General features: G+C 50.0%; 1 long non-coding RNA gene across 1 annotated transcript; it reads left to right on the top strand.

Annotated features, from left to right (window-relative positions):
- Positions 1-2,647, top strand: LOC134013057 (uncharacterized). Its single transcript, XR_009928671.1, has 4 exons — positions 1-247; positions 824-893; positions 1,563-1,630; positions 2,596-2,647. It is a non-coding gene; the product is annotated as an uncharacterized LOC134013057 (long non-coding RNA).
- The last annotated feature ends 19,414 nt before the right edge of the window (positions 2,648-22,061 follow it).

Raw genomic sequence — 22,061 nt, 5'->3', positions numbered from 1 at the left:
CCAATATAATAATTGGACAGTAAATTGGACAGTAAAAATATTTATCTCGGAGACAACATTGAATGTTGATTTTTGAATGAGGAAGGTTCACACATGCGCAGTGGTTGTAGCAGTAGCACTTTGCTTCTCCCAACTGTCACTGCCGCACCTGGCGCGAAAACCGGAGAAGAATGGAGGTTTCAGCTGCTCCAGAAGTTATAGGATTCAGGAATTATACTGACTGAAGAAGAGACAAAGAGATTCAGAGGTAACGTTAATGTTAAGCTGATATAGTGCGTTATATGTTTTTCACAACCTTTTTTTGTCAAAACGGAATGGACTTTTACCAAACTGAAGGCAAATTGCTAGCTGACGTTAGCATTAGCTATTTAGAGTGACTATTAGCTAGCTCAGGGGTTATAGAGCTCAGCTAGCGTTAGCTATCTAATGTCAGTTAATTAAATCTGCCATTTGCAATCCTAAAATTCGGTTAACGTTATGACCTGCATGACTAATGTGTGGCTTTGTAGACCATCTCTACTATAACGTTATGTTGATTTTATTTTTTTCCTCTTACCTCAGTATAATGTTAGCTGCTAGCTAGCTAGGTCGGTCGGAAATATTTTATGAAAAACGAAGGCACTTGTTCAATGTTAGTGTTGTACATAGTTGATAAAAGCATGTTAATTCATTAGATAATTAATTGTGGAGCTGGCAAAGTGCCGCTGTACAGAGAACTGTCTAAATAGGAGTGTTTTGTTGAGTAATGTTGAGTTAGGGGAATTGTGTAGGCTAACTTAAGTTTGGTTAAGTGAAGCCCTCGTGTGTTTTTCTGTTGCTGCAGATTTACATTTTCTCACACTCTACATTGTCACCTGGAGTCAGCTCTGTAACCGTGGCCCCAAGTTTTTGTGGTGAGTATTACATGAAATTGCAATTGCCATTATTGTTGTGTGGACTGTTTATGTCAAGACCGTTGATGGAGGTTCTTTCTGTCACAGACATTCACTTGCATGTATTTCAAAACACAAAACCTACAGCGATGAAAAACAATCGGATCTCGGTAATCATGAGTTTTAGCAACGTTTTAACATGGGAGTGAACTAGTGTTGCACAGTAAACCTGTACTAAAAAGAGACACTTACATTGCTTCAGTGTTCCTGTGCATACATGGGAGACTCTGACAGAACGCTATCTCTGTAGCATTCCATCCAGTCCAGAACCCGGGGTCCTGAAGTCTCGACTTTTACGATACTCAAACGATGCGATGTTAATATACCTCTCTGATCTAACGAGTCTGACTAGCTGTCGTGACCTCTCAGGTGGGATTTGGCTACGATGGAGAGATGGTTGTTCTGCTAAGTTCTCCTGTCTCTGCACAGGAACTGCAGTGATCGTTAAGGAGCCTAATGACGAATCATGGTCAGAATTATGTTGTCCCATGCTACACCCCTTCACCAAGTTTCATACAAATCGGGCTGGTAGTTTTTGCTTAATCCTGTTCACACACAAACAAACCGACATTCAAACACTCACACGGGAGAAATTGCTTGCATGATACTTGTGTTTTTCTGTTGCTGCAGATTTACATTTTCTCACACTACATTGTCACCTGGAGTCAGCTCTGTAACCGTGGGCCCAAGTTTTTGTGGTGAGTACTACATGAAATTGCAATTGCCATTATTGTTGTGTGGACTGTTTATGTCAAGACCGTTGATGGAGGTTCTTTCTGTCACAGACATTCACTTGCATGTATTTCAAAACACAAAACCTACGGCGATGAAAAACAATCGGATCTCGGTAATAATGAGTTTTAGCAACGTTTTAACATGGGAGTGAACTAGTGTTGCACAGTAAACCTGTACTAAAAAGAGACACTTACATTGCTTCAGTGTTCCTGTGCATACATGGGAGACTCTGACAGAACGCCATCTCTGTAGGATTCCATCCAGTCCAGACCCGGGGTCCTGAAGTCTCGACTTTTACGATACTCAAACGATGCAATGTTAATATACCTCTCTGATCTAACGAGTCTGGCTAACTGTCGTGACCTCTAAGGTGGGCTATGGCTGCGATGGAGAGGTGGAGAGATGGTTGTTCTGCTCGGTTCTCCTGTCTCTGCACAGGAACTGCAGCTCTTTTGCACTGATCGTTAAGGAGCCTAATGACGAATCATGGTCAGAATTATGTTGTCCCATGCTACACCCCTTCACCAAGTTTCATACAAATCGGGCTGGTAGTTTTTCGTAATCCTGTTCACACACATACAGACCGACATTCAAACACAGAAGTAAGACTGCCAATGGAAACTAGCCTTTTGGATATAATTGGGTGCATTTACATTTTAATGTTCATGAATGTACACTGTCCCTCTTGATCAAATAAATTGAATTGAAAAAATTGAAGAAAAAACATTACCTTTCATCCTGCAGCGGCTTTGCCTGGGTCGGAGGTCATAAACAGTGGGGCATCGGATCTATTTACGTTTTTTTTTAAACTATTTTCGGATATGGTTTGTCCTTAATGGAAGGTAGAAATTATTAACCGGTTGTTTTCAAGCCAAGTGAAAAGATGCTGAACATAACATTAAAGAATTGTATCTTTTCTTTTGACCAGGAAATGGCTGAGACCGATTTCCTCAGTGCCATGGAGAGAACGACAGTGGGGATCGACAGTGGGGATCTATGTTGATTTTTTTTTACAGTGTAGTCAAGCAGGGTAACACAAAGAGAAGCTGAGGATCACCTTCTGTGAAGAGAGATCCTTCAGAAAGCTCTTTGAACGTGAGTTATGCTGCTCTGGAGTACTTCAAGCGACTCATCTTGTTACGGCTCTGTAAAACGTATATATCGGTTTATTTTTGGGGCAGTAATTTGGGGGGCAGGCTATATAGACCACAAATCGATTAAAATAAACTGTAGTATGGGGAAATTATACGTCAGACACACCAACGTCATTTTTCATCAACTAACCTCTAAGTATGTCACGAGGTCTATGCTTTCCTAAATGCTTTGAGTGCTTCTCTCGACGCCATTGTTTGAAGTGATTGTGACGATTCGTAGGCAGGAAATGGCTGTTATGATCGTTGCGGCCTTGTAGATTGATCCGAGATCAAATTGACTTTTCTGTTCGACTTCAGACGATCAATGCTGCTTTCAAGCCATGCGAGCAATCACTGCACCAACAGATTACTCATCTTCGCTGGCGTGGAGGAGACAAGGAATTAGAGGCTGGGTCTTGCGAGGCCAGGGAGTTTGTGAGGAGGAGAGCAGAGGAGCCTGTGGTAGTCATTACTGGCTGGAATCTGACAACACACACAGGAACCACATGACTTTCGTACATCTCCCCACTGATGGGTACATGCAAGGAGAGACACACACACACATTCACACACACAAGCCTACACTGACAATTGCAGACTAACTCAAAGGCATATACTGTCAAGAGGACACAGGAGTATGCAGACACACACACACGGACACACAGACACATACACACACACAGACACACACGGACACACACACAAGGACACACATGGACAGACACAGACACACACACACGCAGTGACTGGGCTAATCATAAGTCTCTGTCTTTGATAAGCCACTGGGGATGCAGCCACAACAAAAGGAAAGGAGAGCTGTCTTTACAGGCACACACACACACGCACACACACACATGCACACACACGCACACACACACACACACACACACATACACACACACACACACACACATGCACACACACACACACATGCACACACATACACACACGCACATGCACACACACACATACACACACACATGCACATGCACACACACACATACACACACACATGCACACATACACACGCACATGCACACACATACACACACACACACACAGGCACACACACACACATGCACATGCAGACACACACACACATGCACGCACATGCACACACACTCGCCAGCAGGAATAGCTGCCATCTCAAATTAAAATTTCTCTTCCGGCACTGGGCGGTATATGAGTCTGTAAAATATATATGTATAATTTATTGGACATACAGAGTCGGCTGAGTCCTGGTAATCATATGTCATATATGCCAGCCATATATAGAGCTATATAGTTGAAATATGAATGCCATAAAAGGGATGCAGTGAGGGGAGGGGGTGGTGGTGGACTTTGGTCTTTGATTGTAAGAAGAGGGAGAGAGAAAGTGAACATGAGAAATGAAGAAAACAGCAAGAGCTCTCTTGCCCTCCCTCCTGCTCTCTTTCTCTCCCTCCTTCCCTCCCTCCCTCCCTCCCTCCTGCTCTCTTTCTCTCCCTCTCTCCTCTCTTTCTTTCTCACTCTTTCTCCTCTCTATCTCTCCCTCTCTCTCTTCTTCCCTCTCTCCCTCTCTCTCTTCCCTCTCTATCTCTCTCTTTCCCTCTCTCTCTCCCTCCCTCTCTCTCCTTCCCTCCCTGTCTCTCTCTCTCTCTCCGTCTCTCTCTCTCTCTTCTTACTCTCTATCTCTCTCTCCCCCTTTTCTTTCCCAGGCTCTGTCCTTGCTGTTCTGCCGCTGCCCTCTCAATGACGATCTTCTCCCAGTCCTGCCGCTCAACAGATGGGCGGCTGGCTCATTAACTTTAATATGTCCAACATCAATTAGACAGGAGGTAATTGGGATGTGCTGGAGGTGATTGCAAGGTAGCGTGCCGCATACGAAAGCCCTCGCAGTAATGAATATCTCTCATCTGGCCCGGATGTGCCAACAGCCTGGCATCTGAGCGTGGAAGTGCCTGGAGAGAGGGAGGGATGGATGGATGGAGGGATGGAGGAAACACGTGTGTCATTTCTCTCTCGTTGAAGTTCCCTACCCGACCTTGATGGGTGAATTCAGAGCCGGGAGCAATGAGCCCAACAATACCTTCTCTTTGTGCTCTTTGTCTCTCTTTCTCTCCTCTGTCTCTCCTCTCTCTCTTCTCTCTTTCCCTGTCTCTCTCTCCTCCCTCTCTCCTCTCTCTCTTCTCTCTTTCCCTTCCTCTCTCTCTCTCTCCTCTCTCTCCATCTCTCTCCCTCACAAGGCTACAGTAGCACCCCTCTCATCCTCCTTGTCTCCCTCTCTTCCCACAACCATGCATCTCTCTCACCGGTTGTTCTCCCCCCCTCCATCTCCTTCCGTCTCTCTCCCCCCAACACTGTTTACTTCATTACTCCTCCATGACCCTTGTTGCTGTGAGAGATGAGGCTCCCCTCCCCACGCTCGTGAGTGTGTGTGTGTGTTCATTTGGGAGGCAGCGTGTGTCTGTCAGGCAGTCTTGCTGACTCAGAACCTCTCCGCCTGTTGTGTGCGAGGATGCACCTGTCTGACAGGGAGCCAGCCCCCCCCCCTAAACACACACACTCTGCACGCTTCATTATAGAGAGGAATGGCTTTTTCTCGCGACGCATAACTATCCCATGTGCTCCACCAAGGGAGGGGGGCGAGGATGGGGGGGGAGGGGGGTGACAGGCTGTTCCAGGCTGTTCCAAGCTGTTTGCGACCTCTCCGAGTAAAACCTCCAACCCCTATGTGTCGGCCCGGCCTGGTTTCTAAGGGGAGGGAGGGGAAGGTCTGTGTGGGTGAGTGGGGGCGTGGGGGGTGACAAAATGGCCTGCCTGCTGAACAAAGCACATCTGGTGCGCTCATGGAGAGGGGCTGTCTTTGTGTAAGCAGCCAGCCTGGCCGCCCTGGACGGGCTGTGTGTGTGTGTGTGTGTGTGTGGTGGGGCACTTACAGTGGGGCTGGAGGTATCCATTAGCAGGGGAGCTGGCTGGGGTCAGGCCTGATTGTATTAGACAATGGGAAATGGAATCAGGGCGACAGGGGCTTTGTTGTGGAAGGGAATGTGGAATTTCAGAGGGACTTTCCCGTATCTATGTGCCTGTGTGTACATGTGTTCAATGGGATGTGTAAGTGTGTGTGTGTGTGTGGACGAATGGGTCCCTGACGTGAGGCCCCTGACACAAGGCTCACATGAACCTCAGGAAACCCCTGTCTCCATCTATAAACAGACTCTCTGCAGGTTCCTGTCTCCATCTATAAACAGACTCTCTGCAGGTTCCTGTCTCCATCTATAAACAGACTCTCTGCAGGTTCCTGTCTCCATCCATAAACAGACTCTCTGCAGGTTCCTGTCTCCATCTATAAACAGACTCCCTGCAGGTTCCTGTCTCCATCTATAAACAGACTCTCTGCAGGTTCCTGTCTCCATCTATAAACAGACTCCCTGCAGGAGGAGGGAAAAGGACACTCCCACAGTAAACAGATGGGTCACATGACGCGGGTGGGTCACATGACGCAGGTGGGTCACATGACGCAAGTGGGTCACATGGCGCAGGTGGGTCACATGACGCAAGTGGGTCACATGGCGCAGGTTGGTCACATGACGCAGGTGGGTCACATGACGCAGGCGAAGCGGTGAGTTTCTCTCTGTTGGCTCCAACTGGGATTCCTTCTGTGTGAGTGTGTGTGTGTCATTTCACTGTAAACGAAACTTAATGGTTTCCCAGAGAAGTCCCCCCTCACCCCCCCCCCCTTTCCTCTCTTCTCCACGTCTTTGGAAGGCCTGTTGTTTTGTGAAGCGATCAGTAATTAATAACCACATCAAGATTGGAGATGAAGGAATTACAAAACAGTACGCTTTGTGACTGTATGAGGATGTAAACCTGATGAGGTGGGCCAGGTGTATGAGTGTGTGTATGTGTATGAGTGTGTGTATGTGTGTGAGTGTGTGTATGAGTGTGTGTGTGTGTGTGAGTGTGTGTATGTGTATGAGTGTGTGTGTGAGTGTGTGTGTGTATGAGTGTGTGTGTGTGGTTCTGGATGGTTGACTCTTTAAGGTGCACTGATGTCCAACCCTCCCCACACACACACACACACCCCCCCCCCCCCACCCCCTCGATTGGCTTTCTCTCCCATCTCAGCAACATGCAGTTATTTGCATGTGCACTGACTGTAAAATTGAGAACTCCTACTGAATCAACTGTTAATCAAGCAGGTCTAATGATCTCACACGGGAATGAGATTGTCTCAGTTAACTTTTTTTCTTGAACATCTTATATTTTGTAATTGGACCTGCGTGTGTGCATGTGTGTGTGTGTGAATGCATAAGTGTTTGTGCGAGCGTGTGTGTGTGTAGTTAAGCGTGTGCATGCCAACGCGAGTCCTCTTAAACGATAGTGAATGCACCACAGGTGAACGGAGCGCTGAGCAAGAAACTCAATATTTCTTGTGTGTGAGATTCTTCCAAAAACAAGAAGGAATCTACTGTGTCGATATGGGAACAACTACTCCACACTCAAGTAGCTTGTAAAACAAACACACAACTGCTCAGTAAACAATAGACTTTAACCTTACCCTGTGAGAGAGAACCAAAGGCAAGGGAACTGCAGCAATTAGAACAAAGAAACTGCTTCACATCCGCAGTTCACCAGAGCAACACTAGGGGTCCCTGTTTGACACTGATCCATGGAGCACAAAGGAATGTATACCTATAGAGACAGTATGTGGAGTGAATGTATAGTTTGTAAAGAGATTCTGCTGCTTTGTTGGGGAAGAACAAAGAAGAGCCCTTGGGCTAAGCTGGGTCTGCGGTTTATTCAGTTCCATCTCTCTTTGTGATACTTTTCACAAATTAGCCCACACGCATTCTTGAACGTTACCTGTCAGTTCAATGAAACTGAACAACAACAGTGAGTCGAAACAAAAGAACGTTCTCCAAACGATCCGAACTATGTCAGGATTTCTAGGTAGTTTAGCATCCTTGCAGTGGCTCTGTGTGTTATTTCGGTGTGTCGGAATGTTCTGGTAGTGTGTGTGAGCGTGTGTGTGAGCGTGTGTGTGTGCGTGAGTGTGTGTGAGCATGTGTGTGCGTGAGCGTGTTTGTGTGTAGCAGCAGCATTGTGTTCTTCAGGGTGCTGCAGAGCTGCAGTGTTACGCAACATGTCAGCAGGACAGAACAGAACCGATGCTGCTGCCGTTACCGTGAGAACCGAGAGAATCTGGGTCAGACTGGTGCTCAGTCAGCCCGGAGAGGAGAGAAGGGGATGAGAGGAGAGGAGGAGGAGGGGGAGGGTAGGAGGGGAGAGGAGAGGAGAGGAAGGGAGGAGGGGAGAGGAGGAGGGGGGAGGAAGGGAGGGGGGGGGAGGAGAGGAGGGGAGGGGACAGGAGAGGAGAGGAGGAGGACAGGTGAAGAAAGGAGAGGGGGAAGAGGAGAGGGGGAGAGGGGATGGAAGAGGAGATGAGGGGATAGGAGAGGTGAGGTGAGAAGGGTTAGGTAGAGGAGGGGACTGAGGAGAGGGGGAGAGGGGATGGAAGAGGAGATGAGGGGATAGGAGAGGTGAGGTGAGAAGGGTTAGGTAGAGGAGGGGACTGAGGAGAGGGGGAGAGGGGATGGAAGAGGAGATGAGGGGATAGGAGAGGTGAGGTGAGAAGGGTTAGGTAGAGGAGGGGACTGAGGAGAGGGGAAGATGGAACATGTCTATGGAATCTAAGTAGTCCTGAGAACTTTTCACAAGTAGTGTGTGGGGATAGTGGTGATGGTGACGGGCGGGGGGGTTAGTCCCTAGGTTACTAGTTAATTCACTGCACTGCTTGCCTCCCTGTCAGGGATCTCTCTGGCATAGATGGCATCCCAAATACCTTGTTATCCATTCTACTGCATTATTAATCCACAGTTCAGACTTCTTTTCCTCCGCGTCTTCTCGTCTTGACAATGTCCCCGTCCTCATCATTTGTCTCAGAAAGACCAATGTGTGTCTGTGTGGTCATGTGAAAAATGCAGAGACATGGGGATCTAATTCATGTAGATGAGGGAAGTTGTATGCTGCAGAACAAAGTGTCAGCCACAGGAGAGTGTGTGTGAGTGTGAGAGAGAGAGAGCTGTACGTACGTACTGTATTCATCACTCATTGTCTCATGCATGGAGAAGTAACATAACATCGTTCAATATACATGGATGCCAGGACTGACCCACATGGCTGGATGTGTGAACACACCATCTCTACATATATTCATGAACGCTGGCATGCGTCAGCCTGTGTATACATTTAATATGTATGGACTTTACCGGGCACATTCATACTTTCCATTTTGAATAATACATTTAATAAGCCATGCCCAAACTGACATAGTCGTGAATAGTAAACATATATAATCATCTCAGCGGATCTTAACAGGGAGATCCCTCCAAACACTTATTATTGTGTCTTTTGCTGTGTACTTGCAGTGTGTGTGTGTGTGTGTGTGTGTGTGTTCAGGGCTTGTGTCCCTCTGAAACCAGCCCAGTACCCCCTCTCCCTCTCTCCCCTTCTCCCCCTCTCCTCTCCTCCTCTCCTTTGCCCCCCCCCCCCATAACAGCCAACCTCCAGGTGCTGACAGCTCTCTTGTAAAAGAAAAAACAGCCTTTGCCTGCAGTTAAATGTATCAATAATAAAATAACACTCTCCTTGCGTCTACTCTTAATTAGCTTCTAAAACCACCTGCAGATGTGCATGCAAATGACTTTCTGATTAAAATGTAAAAACATTTAAAGTAAGAAAAAGAATAAGTAAATACAGACGTGTACAATTTCAAGACAGAATAAAAAGTTGAATCTCCGGACGTTGCTCAGTCATGAGTGTGTGTGTGTGGTTGTGTTTGTGTGTGTGTGAACCCTGTCCTCCTCTCAACCCCCAGACCCACCTCCAGCTGCTCCTGGCTGCACCAGCTCTCCAGGGGCGTTCAAATGACACGGGGAACGCAACAAAGGAACAACCCTCCTCCCCGCTAGCGTCGCGCTGGATACAACAGGGAGCACCTGGGGTCAAGCACTTTTTCTACATCAAATTAGTGCTGACCTTGAGCTTGGTCTCTTGCCTCATGATGCCTAAAACATCCTCCCCCCTCCCTCTCCTCTACCTCCTCCCCCCCTTCTCCCCTCTCCTCTCCACCTCGAGCCTCCGTGGGAGGGAGGGAGACAGTGAGAGGGAGTGCTAGAGGGGGAATGGGTTTGGCTCAAGAGAGTGATATTGAAATCAAGAGCTCTAATTAGGCGAAGAATTATGCACATTAACATTCCCTTGTCCCCTGCATGTTCTTCTGTGGGAACGTGGTGCTCTCTCACTTTTCGCACGCACGCACACACACACACACACACATGCACTCCCATTCAGAAGGGAACAGGATGTAGATACACTTTGATGTATCCTGTGCGCTGGAAAGGTTAAGAGGCGACTGGTTAATTTGTGGTGTTTCACGTAAACTTGAGCGTGATGGTTTCATCGGGGGTGGGGGGGGCAGGGTATTGGGAGCACTGGGGTGTGTGTGAGAGAGTGTGTGTGTGTGTGGGAGGGAGGGGGGGGGGTCGTTGAGGCGTGAGCTCTCTCTATACGTCTCCTTAACGGCCCCAGGGCCCCAGGCTAGAGCGGGCAGAGCCCAGGACTTGATTGCACATTCTGTCACTGACTTTCCCTCTTATGAGTGTTGGCTGTTACACTGCAATTGTGTGTGTGTGTGAGAGAGAGAGTGTGTTTGTGTGTGTGTGAGAGAGAGAAATCGTGTGTGTGAAAGAGAGAGTGTGAGCGTGTGTGACAGAGAGAGAGTGTGTGTCTAAGAGAGTGTGTGTGTGTGAGAGAGCGTGTGTGTATGCATGATGTCCTCCAGCTATGTTTTATGTTTTCGTTACATCTAACATACTTTCAGGGAAATGGCCCGTATCTCCACTAGCACCCTCTCCCAGCTGGCAAATAGGTTTCTGTGCATGTGCGTGTGTGAGAGAGACAGCAGCAGATACCTGGGGCCTGGAGGGGGGGCCAGGCGGGGGCGTCATCCTGTCCTCCCTGCTGTGGTCAGATATCGCACAGGACAGCAGACACGCCGGACACCCAATAATCGCTGATATTTCTCAGCACTTCCTGCTGGCATGGCTCCACAACATGCCTCGGGTCATTATTACATTTAGATTGACAGGCTTTTAATGATGTGTGTGTGTGTGTGTGTGTGTGTGTGTGTGCTGCGGCTCCTGTAACTCTTGCCGTCTTACGTAACCACATGAATTTGTCACACAGTTGCAACTTATGTAACTTGATGGGAACAAAGTCACATTCTGCGGAGGAAGGGAGGGAGGGAGGGAGGGAGGGAGAGGGGGAGGGAGGGAGAGACGGAGAGAGAGAGAGAGGGAGGGAGGGAGGGAGGGAGGGAGGGAGGGAGGGAGGGAGGGAGGGAGGGAGGGAGGGAGGGAGGGAGGGAGAGAGAGAGAGAGAGAGAGAGGGAGGGGGAGGGGGGGAACAAGAGAGAAAGAGAGAGCTGGAAAGAGGGGAAGAAATCCCTTTGTGGTAGGAAAAGAGAATGAAAAGTATATGAGCTGAAAATGATTGAGCCTTGACCTCGCGGTGAGCTGGGGCCGGGGTCACGACCCAGGGAGGGACAGTTCGGTTTGATGTAATTTAAGGTGTGTGTGGGGGAGAGAGAGGGAACGAAGGGGGCGTACCAATCAACCAGCAGATACATGGGTTTGACTGTTCCACACAAAGGCTGGAGAAGAGGGGTGAGGGGAGAAGGTGAGGGGGGGAGGTGAGTGGAGGGGTTGGGGGGGGGGGGGAGTTCGAAACCCGCCTGTTGACTCGGGTACTGGTCCTCATGGCGGCTGATAGATTAAGTTTATGGGATGGGGGGTGAGGTGGGGGGGGGGGGGGAGGGGGCTCAACAGCCAATCTCTCACTCAGACCTGGGGGAGTCGAGGGAGGATGGAACATCACATTACTCACACCCCCCTCCTCCTACTCACACACACACACACACCTGTACAGTGTGAGGCAGTGAAGGTTCAATTAACCTTTTTCTCCACTCTAGCCGACAACAACAAGGAAACATGGCAGCTGGCCGGGCGAGACACCCTGACAAGTACACGGTTCTGGTCCCTCTCTCTCTCTCTCTCTCTCTCTCTCTCTCGCTCTGTCTCTCTCTCTCGCTCTGTCTCTCTCTCTCTCTCTCTGTCTTCCTCTTTCTTTTCCTTGCTCCATATTCCACTCTCTCTTCCTCCCTTTCTCTCCTCTCTCTCTGCCCCCATCCCTCCCTCTTTCTCTCTCTTCCTCCCTCTCTCTTCTCCTGTCTCTCCCTCTCTCATTCGATTGGAGCAGAGCTAGATGGGCGGGCGCTGGCCTGCTCTCCAGGGGTCTCCCCTGAGAGGGGCACACACCCAACCCTGCCCGACCCTGTTGTCCTCCCAGTGTTGACGTACGGACGCATCTCTACACTGGAGCAGAGGATGGTACACTTACTGGAGACTAGATTATAGTACAGGACAGCACTAGCATCCATGCTGTGGCCTAGGTTATAGTACAGAAGAGAGCTTGGATCAAATCGTGTGTGTTTGTGTGTGTGTGAGAGTCCCTCATCTCCCTCCCAGGCCAGTGAAGGTGTTAGCCCAGTCTTAATCACCTGGTGGGATCATTAGCTACATCATCGGCGTGCTCCTGACCTCACATTGATCACCCACAGGGAGCCCTGGATCCAGGCAGCTCTGGGACGCATTGATGAGGACTGGATTAATGATCAACCCTGGTTCCCCCGGCAACAACTGGGCCCCACACTAGGACCTCGATACACCTTGATGTTGTGAGTGTTGTAAACGGCTTCACTATGTGTCTGTGTGTGTGTCTGTGTGTTCTCAGGTATGCGTGATGTGGACTTGTGTGAGCAGTGCATTGTGGGTGTCGCGTTGACGCGAGGTAGAGCCATACAGGGATGTGAGAGTTAGGTGGCTGTACATTCAAAGAGATCTCCCTCAACCCAAACATCCATCCCCCTCCCTCTCTCACACGCAAATACACACACATACACACAGACTCACATACACACAGACAAATACAAAATCACTTGCACATGCACACACTAATGTACAAGAACACCAAATATAACACGTAATTCCGAAACACAAATCACAGCCCATTTCAAGCACTATACACATTTGTCCTTGTCTGAAACAAAAGGACATAAAATACATTTTACATGGATTATTTTATTTATGGCAATCAAATCACCATTTTGATTGCAAGACCTTTTATTTTCGATGTCTAATTCATGTATTTTACTGGACTGGTCTATACTGTAGCCTTTGCAATTCTAGAACATGTTAGCCTTTACATTCTTTATAAATAATTTCAAGACTCCGGCTTGTCTGGAGAAAAGGTCAATTGTGAATCACTACCTCATTACCATTAGTGAATTTTTCCTTCCTACCACTGTGCGTGATATGCTCCTTCGATTGGAGCATTTGATTAAAAAAAATAATCGTCAAGTTCAATGAAACATGATCGAATTACATAAATGGTAGAGCCGTCTTTAAGTAGGGATTGGGATATTACATAATTTGAGCGGCCTAAAGCATTGAGCTGGGGTTAATGTATTTTATAGTTCTTATAAATGCAACATAATGGAATGAGTGAGAATGTTTGTGATGATGTTTGTTTGACCTTTCCAAGCCACAGTAAGGATCCATACAATCTCATAACATCCATATACATAACTGCCTACTTACAGTCGATTCCTTTAATGGTGGATCGACAATAAAACGACCCACTGTGCCTCTGTATACACCCATAAACCAAGAACAGCAGCCATATCCCATAATCCCCCTCTCTCGCCTTTATCTGTGACACACAATGGCTGCCCGGTGTCAGTCGCACGACCTACATGTCTGTGCCCAGCGCTGGAATGCCACTGTGCCAGCCTCGTGTCCTCGCCAGGCTCTTTGATGTGAGCGTGTAGCCCTGCCTGCCTCCAGACCCCCTGCTGTGTGGACCAGGAGGTGGCGTGGGGGCACTGCCAAGCCTGCTGGGCGCTGCCATTGTGTGGCACTGGTGGGGTTACGCTGGCGGGCAAACAGGGACATGAAACTGTCGCCCGCAGAGCGCATGATGACAGAGCGTGTTTGTTCCGTGTTTGTTCCGAGAGGGACTTGAAAGTGCAGACTTCACTCTTGTCCCCACGGTAACCCGTCGCTCTCTGAAAAACACCCGTTTGCTCATTTGTGTGGGAGGCTTGTTTTGTTTGTGAAAAGTTTGAGCGAGGCTGGCATCACCATGCTCACCCTGGGGAACGGCACTTCTGGGAACCCTAATCCAACCTTGAAAAGCACACTTAATTGCAATAGTTGTTCAAAAATGTCTGTCTGCCGTTTCAGAAGCCAAAGAATGTTCTTGAATCATAAACACCAAGTTTACACAATCCCCTCACCCCCACCCACACACACACACACACACACACACCCACCCCCCACACACACACACACACACAAGAGGGCAATAAAAACGAGCTCTGTGGACATCCACTCATCCGTATTTCCACCCGAACCTCCTATTAACTGTGAGTTGAACTCTGCTTTGATTCCCTTTCCATCGTTAATGCAGTCTTCTGAGTGATCATTATGTGGTCATACGGGGGCGGGGCTGAGGGGCCGTGTTGTGTTGCTCAGAGCCGGTAACGGCTGCCCGCCGCCCTGGGCATTCTCTCCGTCTGAGTCAGTGTCGTTAAGCTGGCCGGTCGGAGCCACACCCCTCGCAGAGAGGCCTGACTCCTCGCTCCTGACCTCGGGCTGCCTCGCCGCTGCCTCGTCGCTGCCTCGCCGCCAGATCGACACTCGGAGGGCGTTCACTCCTGGGCACAGGAGCAGTCCTGCTGTCTGGACTGCTGCAGCGCTGCAGCAGTCCTGCTGTCTGGACTGCTGCAGCGCTGGGCACAGGCCGCTTGCTGTCTGGACTGCTGCAGCGCTGGGCACAGGCCGCTTGCTGTCTGGACTGCTACAGCGCTGGGCACAGGCTGCTTGCTGTCTGGACTGGGCTCCAGTAACGATCAGAGACACTTCCAGAGCACCTCCCTTCTTTTTTCTTCCAACATAGCAGATATTCGCACCAGGGGAAGCTTCAACTTTTGCCCCTCCATGCCAACCCTCTGTTTCTCTCTCACACAGACAAAAACAAGACACACACTCTCTCTCTCTCTCTGTGTCTCTCTCTCTTTCTCGTTCTCTCTCTCTCTCTCTCTCTCTCTCTCTCTCTCTCTCTCTCTCTCTCTCTCTCTCTCTCTCTCTCTCTCTCACACACACACACACACTCCCCGTGTTTCTTGTCCCTGTCAGACATCCTGTGCATGCTGCTACCCTCCCAGCCGTGCCCCCCCCCCCCGCTGTGCTGTCAGGCTGTGGACGCCCTCGAGGCCTCACCGCGTCTGGACCAGATGCTCCGTCTGAAGTTCTGCTGCGGAGCTGTCAGAGCCAGGGAGCGCCCATCAGGCTGCTGCTGTTGTTCTCAGAGGAGGGGGAACTTGACAGGAAGTGACAGGAAGTTGACAGGAAGTGACTCTCTCTGGGAGACGGCAAACGGTCTCAAACCAAAGTCACGCACGAACGCCGTGTTTCCTGACGCTCAGACCTGTGAAGTTCAGGTTCTTAAAAAGCCGTTGTGCTGCGTTGGGGTATGTTGAGCTGCGTTGGGGTATGTTGCAGTGCGTTGGGGCATGTTGTGCTGCATTGGGGCATGTTGAGTTGCGTTGGGATATGTTGGTCTGTGTTGGGGCATGTTGGGGTGCGTTGGGGTATGTTGGGGTGCGTTAGGGTATGTTGGGGTGCATTGGGGTATGTTGGGTTGCGTTGGGGTATGTTGGGTTGCGTTGGGGTATGTTGTGCTGCGTTGGGGTATGTTGTGCTGCGTTGGGGTATGTTGGGTTGCGTTGGGGTATGTTGTGCTGCTTTGGTGTATGTTGTGCTGCGTTGGGGTATGTTGGGGTGCGTTGGGGTATGTTGGGGTGCATTGGGGTATGTTGGGCTGCATTGGGGTATGTTGGGGTATGTTGGGCTGCATTGGGGTATGTTGGGGTGCGTTGGGGTGCATTGGGGTATGTTGGGGTGCGTTGGGGCATGTTGGGGTATGTTGGGGTGCATTGGGGCATGTTGGGGTGCATTGGGGTATGTTGGGGTGCGTTGGGGCATGTTGGGGTATGTTGGGGTGCGTTGGGGCATGTTGGGGTGCGTTGGGGTGCATTGGGGTATGTTGGGGTGCATTGGGGTATGTTGGGGTTCATTGGGGCATGTTGGGGTGCGTTGGGGTATGTTGGGGTGCTTTGGGGTATGTTGCCAATGAATGAAGCCAATCTGAAAGTGAACTGTTTTCTCATGAACCCTTTTTTGTGACCCCTGAACCCGCCCCGCCCTCTTGCACACACACCCACACACACACACACACACACACACACACACACACACACACACACACAAGCGCACGCCTCAGAAGCCAGGGGATTAATAATCCATTAGAGCTGTTTATGTAACCTAGCTGCCGTGCTAATGCTAATGGCTTCTTCCTGACATGAGGGTTTGGGGGTGGGGGTCCATTAGCTGCTAAGGGTCTCTCCCAAGGGTGCCTCTGTGTCGGGCTGACTGATGGACACGGCCCGTACACACTGGCCCCTCAACGCAACACTGCCCCGATCACGTTACACACACACCCCTTGGCCTGGGAAACACACACACACCTCTTGGCCTGGGAAACACACACACACACCCCTTGGCCTGGGAAACACACACACACACCCCTTGGCCTGGGAAACACACCACACACCCCTTGGCCTGGGAAACACACACACACACCCCTTGGCCTGGGAAACACACACACACCCCCTTGGCCTGGGAAACACACATACACCCTGGCCTGGGAAACACACACACACCCTGGCCTGGGAAACACACACACACACACACCCTGGCCTGTGAAACACACACCTCCGTGGCCTGGCAGTCTCTGTCCACTCACCTCAGCATGACGGCTTGTCTAGACTCTCAAACGGGAGCGTTATATCGAATTCCACACGGCCGAGCTGGTACAAGCAATTAGCCGGCACTAATGTAGCCTCCACCAAACACACACACACCTCCACACTCATACTCCCAGGGTTGGCAGCTCGGAGGATAAACAGATCGATGGCGCCTGGTGGGAGAGCGATGGAGACAGGTCAGAGGGGGTGTTCGCCGAGTGTGAGGTCATCAGCGAGGGCTGGGACGGAGGAGGCGGGGCCACAGAGGAGGAGGCGGGCCACAGAGGACGAGGCGGGGCCAGGGAGGAGTAGGCGGAGCCTCAACCCTCCCTCTCGTCTGCGGCGCAGCAGCGACGGAGGGATTATCCATTACGGAGTCTGTCAGATCCTAATTGCACGGCGGATATTGGAACAGTGAAAAGGACAAGTGATAGCGACCCCATGCAGGGCTGCAGATAAGGTTCTCTGGTGTTATTATGATGGGGAAGGGGGGGCGGGGGGGGGGTGCGGCTGTTGGATATTGGGCTGCGGACATGGAGGCACCTGTCAGACTTTAACTCAATGGAGATACAAGAACCGAGAGCCACCTGCTCAATCACAGTAGTGCTTCCTCCTGCCCCCCCGCCCCCCTCCCCCACCCGCCCCCGCCACATACCTGGCCCTACACATGCTATTCACCCCCCTCCCCACCCACCGGTCCTGTTCTCCGCGTGGGGGGGGTGGGGGGGTGGGGAAGGTTAACATGCATCTGCATATTAAACAGGTGCGTCTTTTATCATCTGGAGCCAGCAGCTGGCTAATCACGCTCCTCCCTTTGTTCAATCCTCGTCCGCGTCCCCTCTCTCGCTGTCGCTGTCGCTCACGGCACGCACGCTGGCGCAGGTTGACATTTAGCCACGGCGGCGACTCGCTACTCTTCCTCTAATCCTCCTGGAAAATCACGCGGCGTTCAAGCAATTGGAATCGCTGTACCGTCCCTCAAGTTGTTCATAATTAACCCCCTCTCCCCTCCCCCCCACACACACACAAACACAACAATACACCACACTGGTGTTTCTTGGGAAAGTGTTGGGTGGGAATCTTAAACGTGTTGGTGAGGTTTGAGCACGGTAGAAGTTTGTGTGGGAGCAAATCTGTGACATAATGTTTTACGTTTTAAAAGGCATTGAATACTTGATATTGAAATGTAAACACCACAAAATGTGTTGGTTTTGAATTCACTTCTTTAAAATGGAAATATGAAAAAATTTGAGGCGAAAGAAATTGGTTCCAAAAAAACCAAATTGACGAAAAAATGTTGGGGAAAAAAAGTGAGGTGAAAACATTTCGGCCTTAAATTTTTTGGAAAAAATAACTTCTCTGAGAAGGGTCCAACTGCAGACCTCCCTCCTCAGGCCTCTCACCCAGGTGTAGCTGCAGGCAGTCATACATACAGGAGAGCCCCTGGTGTCTGGTCTGGTCTGAGGCAAGCAATACCTTGGTATCCAAATTTAAGCAGCCTGAATTTAGTTCTATTTGAATTTCTGAAGCTTGGAATTTTTTTTTTAAAACAACAAATTCCATGGTGTTTAAAAGTCTATATTAAGTAATGCCTTTTAAAATTCAAAACATGTCTGATTTGCTTCCACAGAACGTTCAGCACCCGGCTGAGCGCGCTCAGTACAGTCCGTCCCCGTCGCGCCCGGCTGAGCGCGCTCAGTCGGTCCGTCCCCGTCGCGCTGGGAGGAAGAGGCCTGACGAAGCAACGTTAGCATGCCTCACCTCACATCAACTCTAACATGGGAACTTTACATAAGAGAGAGAGGGAGAGAGAGAGAGGGTGAGAAGAGTGGAGTGATTGAGCGAGGAGAGAGAGAGAGAGAGAGAGAGAGAATGAAACAATGCTGACCAGTGTATTTGGATTGCCTGGCCACTCCATCCTCTCTGTCACCCTTCATTGCCTCTCGCTCCCTGCAGCTTGCAAGCACTGAGCTAAGTTAGCGGTCCATGCACACACTCACACACGCACACACAGACACACACACACACATACGACAAAAGCACACAAGCACACTAACCCTAACCCCAGTAACTGCCCCACTACTGCCCCCCACCCAGAACCCCCTCCCTGTGGCAGCTCACTTAACTACCTCACCTGAATCGACTATACTACTATTTAGTACTACTTTCAATGCTGCCCCAAACCAAGACCTGAATAATACAATGCCCACCACTCATCCCTTTACCTCCTCTAATAAGAGAGAGCTGAGGGGATGAGGGGAGAGGGAGAGGAGGGGGGGGGGGGCTGGAAACAGAGGAAACAATAAAGGACTTGCTAAATTGCTCTGACCTTTCTAGAGAATGGACCTGGTCCACATAAAAGGCCTCCTTGGTTAACTTGGTGTAACTGTGCACCTGGGGCCGACCGAGGGTAGCAGGTGCATCTTCACCCTGCCCCTCCATCATAGGATTTAATAGGCCATAACAATAAAACAGCCATATTGCTGGAGCCCAGGGGAAATCTGCAGTGTGCTCTTGGCTGTACTGCCCGGGCCTAATTTGAGGTTTCGTGCCCCCACTCTTTAGATTCACTCCCTTTCCTTCCTCCCTCTCTCTCTCTCTCTCTCTCTCTCTCTCTCTCTCTCTCTCTCTCTCTCTAACCCCATTCTTCATCACTCTCTCATGCTGTCCTCCCCCCCCCCCCCTCTCTCTCTCTCTCTCTCTCTCTCTCTCTCTCTCTCTCTCTCTCTCTCTCTCTCTCTCTCTCTCTCTCTCCCTCTGTCTCTCTATATCTCTCTGCTCTCTCTCTCTCTCTCTCTCTCTCTCTCCCTCTGTCTCTCTCTATCTCTCTGCTCTCTCCTAGCTGTCATCTGATCCATGTGAGTTATGAGTTACGACTCAATACAAAAGTCCTTCACACAAAGACAGTGAAAATCGAGTTGTGTGTGTGTGTGTGTGTGCAGCAGGACGTGTGTGTGTGTGTGTGCAGCAGGACGTGTGTGTGTGCAGCAGGACGTGTGTGTGTGTGCAGCAGGACGTGTGTGTGTGTGTGTGCAGCAGGACGTGTGTGTGTGTGTGCAGCAGGACGTGTGTGTGTGTGTGTGTGTAGGGGGCACTGATGATGCCCTGTGGGACTTGCTAACATCTGTGTCATCTGTGACAGTGGCACAATCCTTTCTTCACCCCTCCGCCCCCCCCCCCCCCCCCATCTGTCGGACTGCGCTTTCCTCTCCTTGTACACTGTCGGATAACGATGCCTTGTTGTAGTCAGAGTTCAATATCACAGTTTGGTATTAGTTTTTTCACAGCTGGCATTAGGGGTAGGATCCACTCATGGATGAAGAGAAACATATTCCCCACGCGAGTTCACATACTTGACTTTGTCTCCGCTGAAGCGCGCGAAATGCAACACAACACAACTTCAGTTATATGGAGCAAGCTATAAGGTTAGAGTTTGTTTGTTTGTTCTGAGTTTTGGACATTAAAAGAGCTAGTTTTTCTCGTTATGTAACTTGTTCTTTTTAGAGCTTGAATCTCTATTCTTGAGTAGAACGCTTTAAACAGATGCAGTTTGAAAAAATTGAAAATTGAAATCTTGCCTGAGTTATATAAATGATTAATGGGGTTGCCGCACTCGCATTTTGCAACACGGATCTTGAGAGGAATTGAACTGGACTTTTATAAAGGGGTGTTTTAGCTGTTCAGTTCAGAGTGTTCTTTCTGTGTAAACACAACACTGTCTTCCTTGGGAACACACTCACACTCACACACACACGCACACACACTCAGCATAGCTCTGACCATCTGGTGGCCCGGTCAGACCCCTGGCGTGGTGTGTGTCTGCCAGGATATTCAGGTGTTGTCTGGGCCTAGCGTCCTGTTCGCTGGCTGGCCCATGGAGAACACAGGCCTGCTTTGAGCATCCCCACCCAGGGCCGTGCCAGCAGCCTAATCCTGCTACTCTCCTCGTCTGGGGTGTGTGTGGGTGCACGTATGTGTGTGTGTGTGTGTGTGTCAGCAGCCCTATGCACCCCTCTTGCATGCAAGGCAACAGAACACACCGGACTCCTCCATTTGCCCCCCCGTCACTCAAACCCCCTCCCCGTTGACGGGCCGAGATTGACAGTCGCCGACGTCAGTCACCGTGACAACGCTTCATCCCGGCAACCTTCTCTCCACAGAACAGACAGTAGCTATCATCTGAACACGTTGTGATTCTGTTCCAACACCCCCCACTACCACCCCCACCCACCACCGCCACCCTCCACCCCCACCCAACCCTCCATCTCTTCCCCCCGGTGCTCCTAGGGCCCTTCTGGAGGATCAGGGGGCGCAAGCACATTATCCATCACCATAATGGTGGAGGGGGGGGGGGGGCCCGGGGGTCATGGGCACGCGGCGACGCCGTCAGATTGCTGCGTATTCAAGGGCATGGCTGGGTGTTAACCCACCTGAAGGGGATCACTGGGGAAGTGATGCATGCTGGGGAAGAGACTCAGATGGGTTTGGAGCTGAGCGGCGGAGAGAAAGAGAGAGTGAGAGAGTGAGAGAGTGTGAGAGTGTGAGAGTGTGAGAGTGTGAGAGAGAGAGAGAGAGAGAGAGAGAGAGAGAGGGAGGGAGGGAGGGAGGGAGGGAGGGAGGGAGGGAGAGAGTGAGAGGGAGAGATCCATTTCCAGTTGATTTTTGCTGATTACATTGGTCCAAGGCCAGAGAAAAGAGACACTTTCAGCTATAAGACAATACAAGAGGAACACTGTTGAAGTCTACTGCCTTTGTGTGTGTGTGTGTGTTCCTCTATGGTCACCCCTGGGGTATTTCTCTCCCTGGGGTATCTCTCTCCGCCCAACAACGATTAAATGTCATTTCAGAGGATGACCAGAGACAAGCCTCTGATTGGGTTAGATGTAATACAATCACAACTTGGTTTTACAGTCCGCTGCCTGCTATTACAGTGTGTGTGTGTGAGTGTGTGGACTACTATCCAGGCTTTGTGGTTTCATTGGTCTGTTTTATGTGTGATCTCACCTCTGTTGAGCCTATAAATAATTCAGCATCCAGCCAGCCATCCATCCACACATCCAGCCAGCTAGTCATCCAGCCGGCAAGCACTGAAATAGGTCCCTTGTGCAACATGCACAGACTGGTAATGTAGTTAAATTCTCTGAGTGGGAATAATGTTGAGGCTGTGTTAGTGGTGTGTGCAGAACTATCTTAGGTTGTATAGATCTGATTTAGAAATAACTACCTACCCAGCTACCTCCCTACCCACCTATCTACCTACCCACCTATCTATCTACCTACCCACCTCCCTCC

Source organism: Osmerus eperlanus, chromosome 26 (assembly GCF_963692335.1).
Source record: "Osmerus eperlanus chromosome 26, fOsmEpe2.1, whole genome shotgun sequence".
NCBI lineage: Eukaryota > Metazoa > Chordata > Actinopteri > Osmeriformes > Osmeridae > Osmerus > Osmerus eperlanus.
The sequence above is the reverse complement of the archived record's forward strand: the minus strand, read 5'-3'. Positions and strand labels throughout refer to the sequence as shown.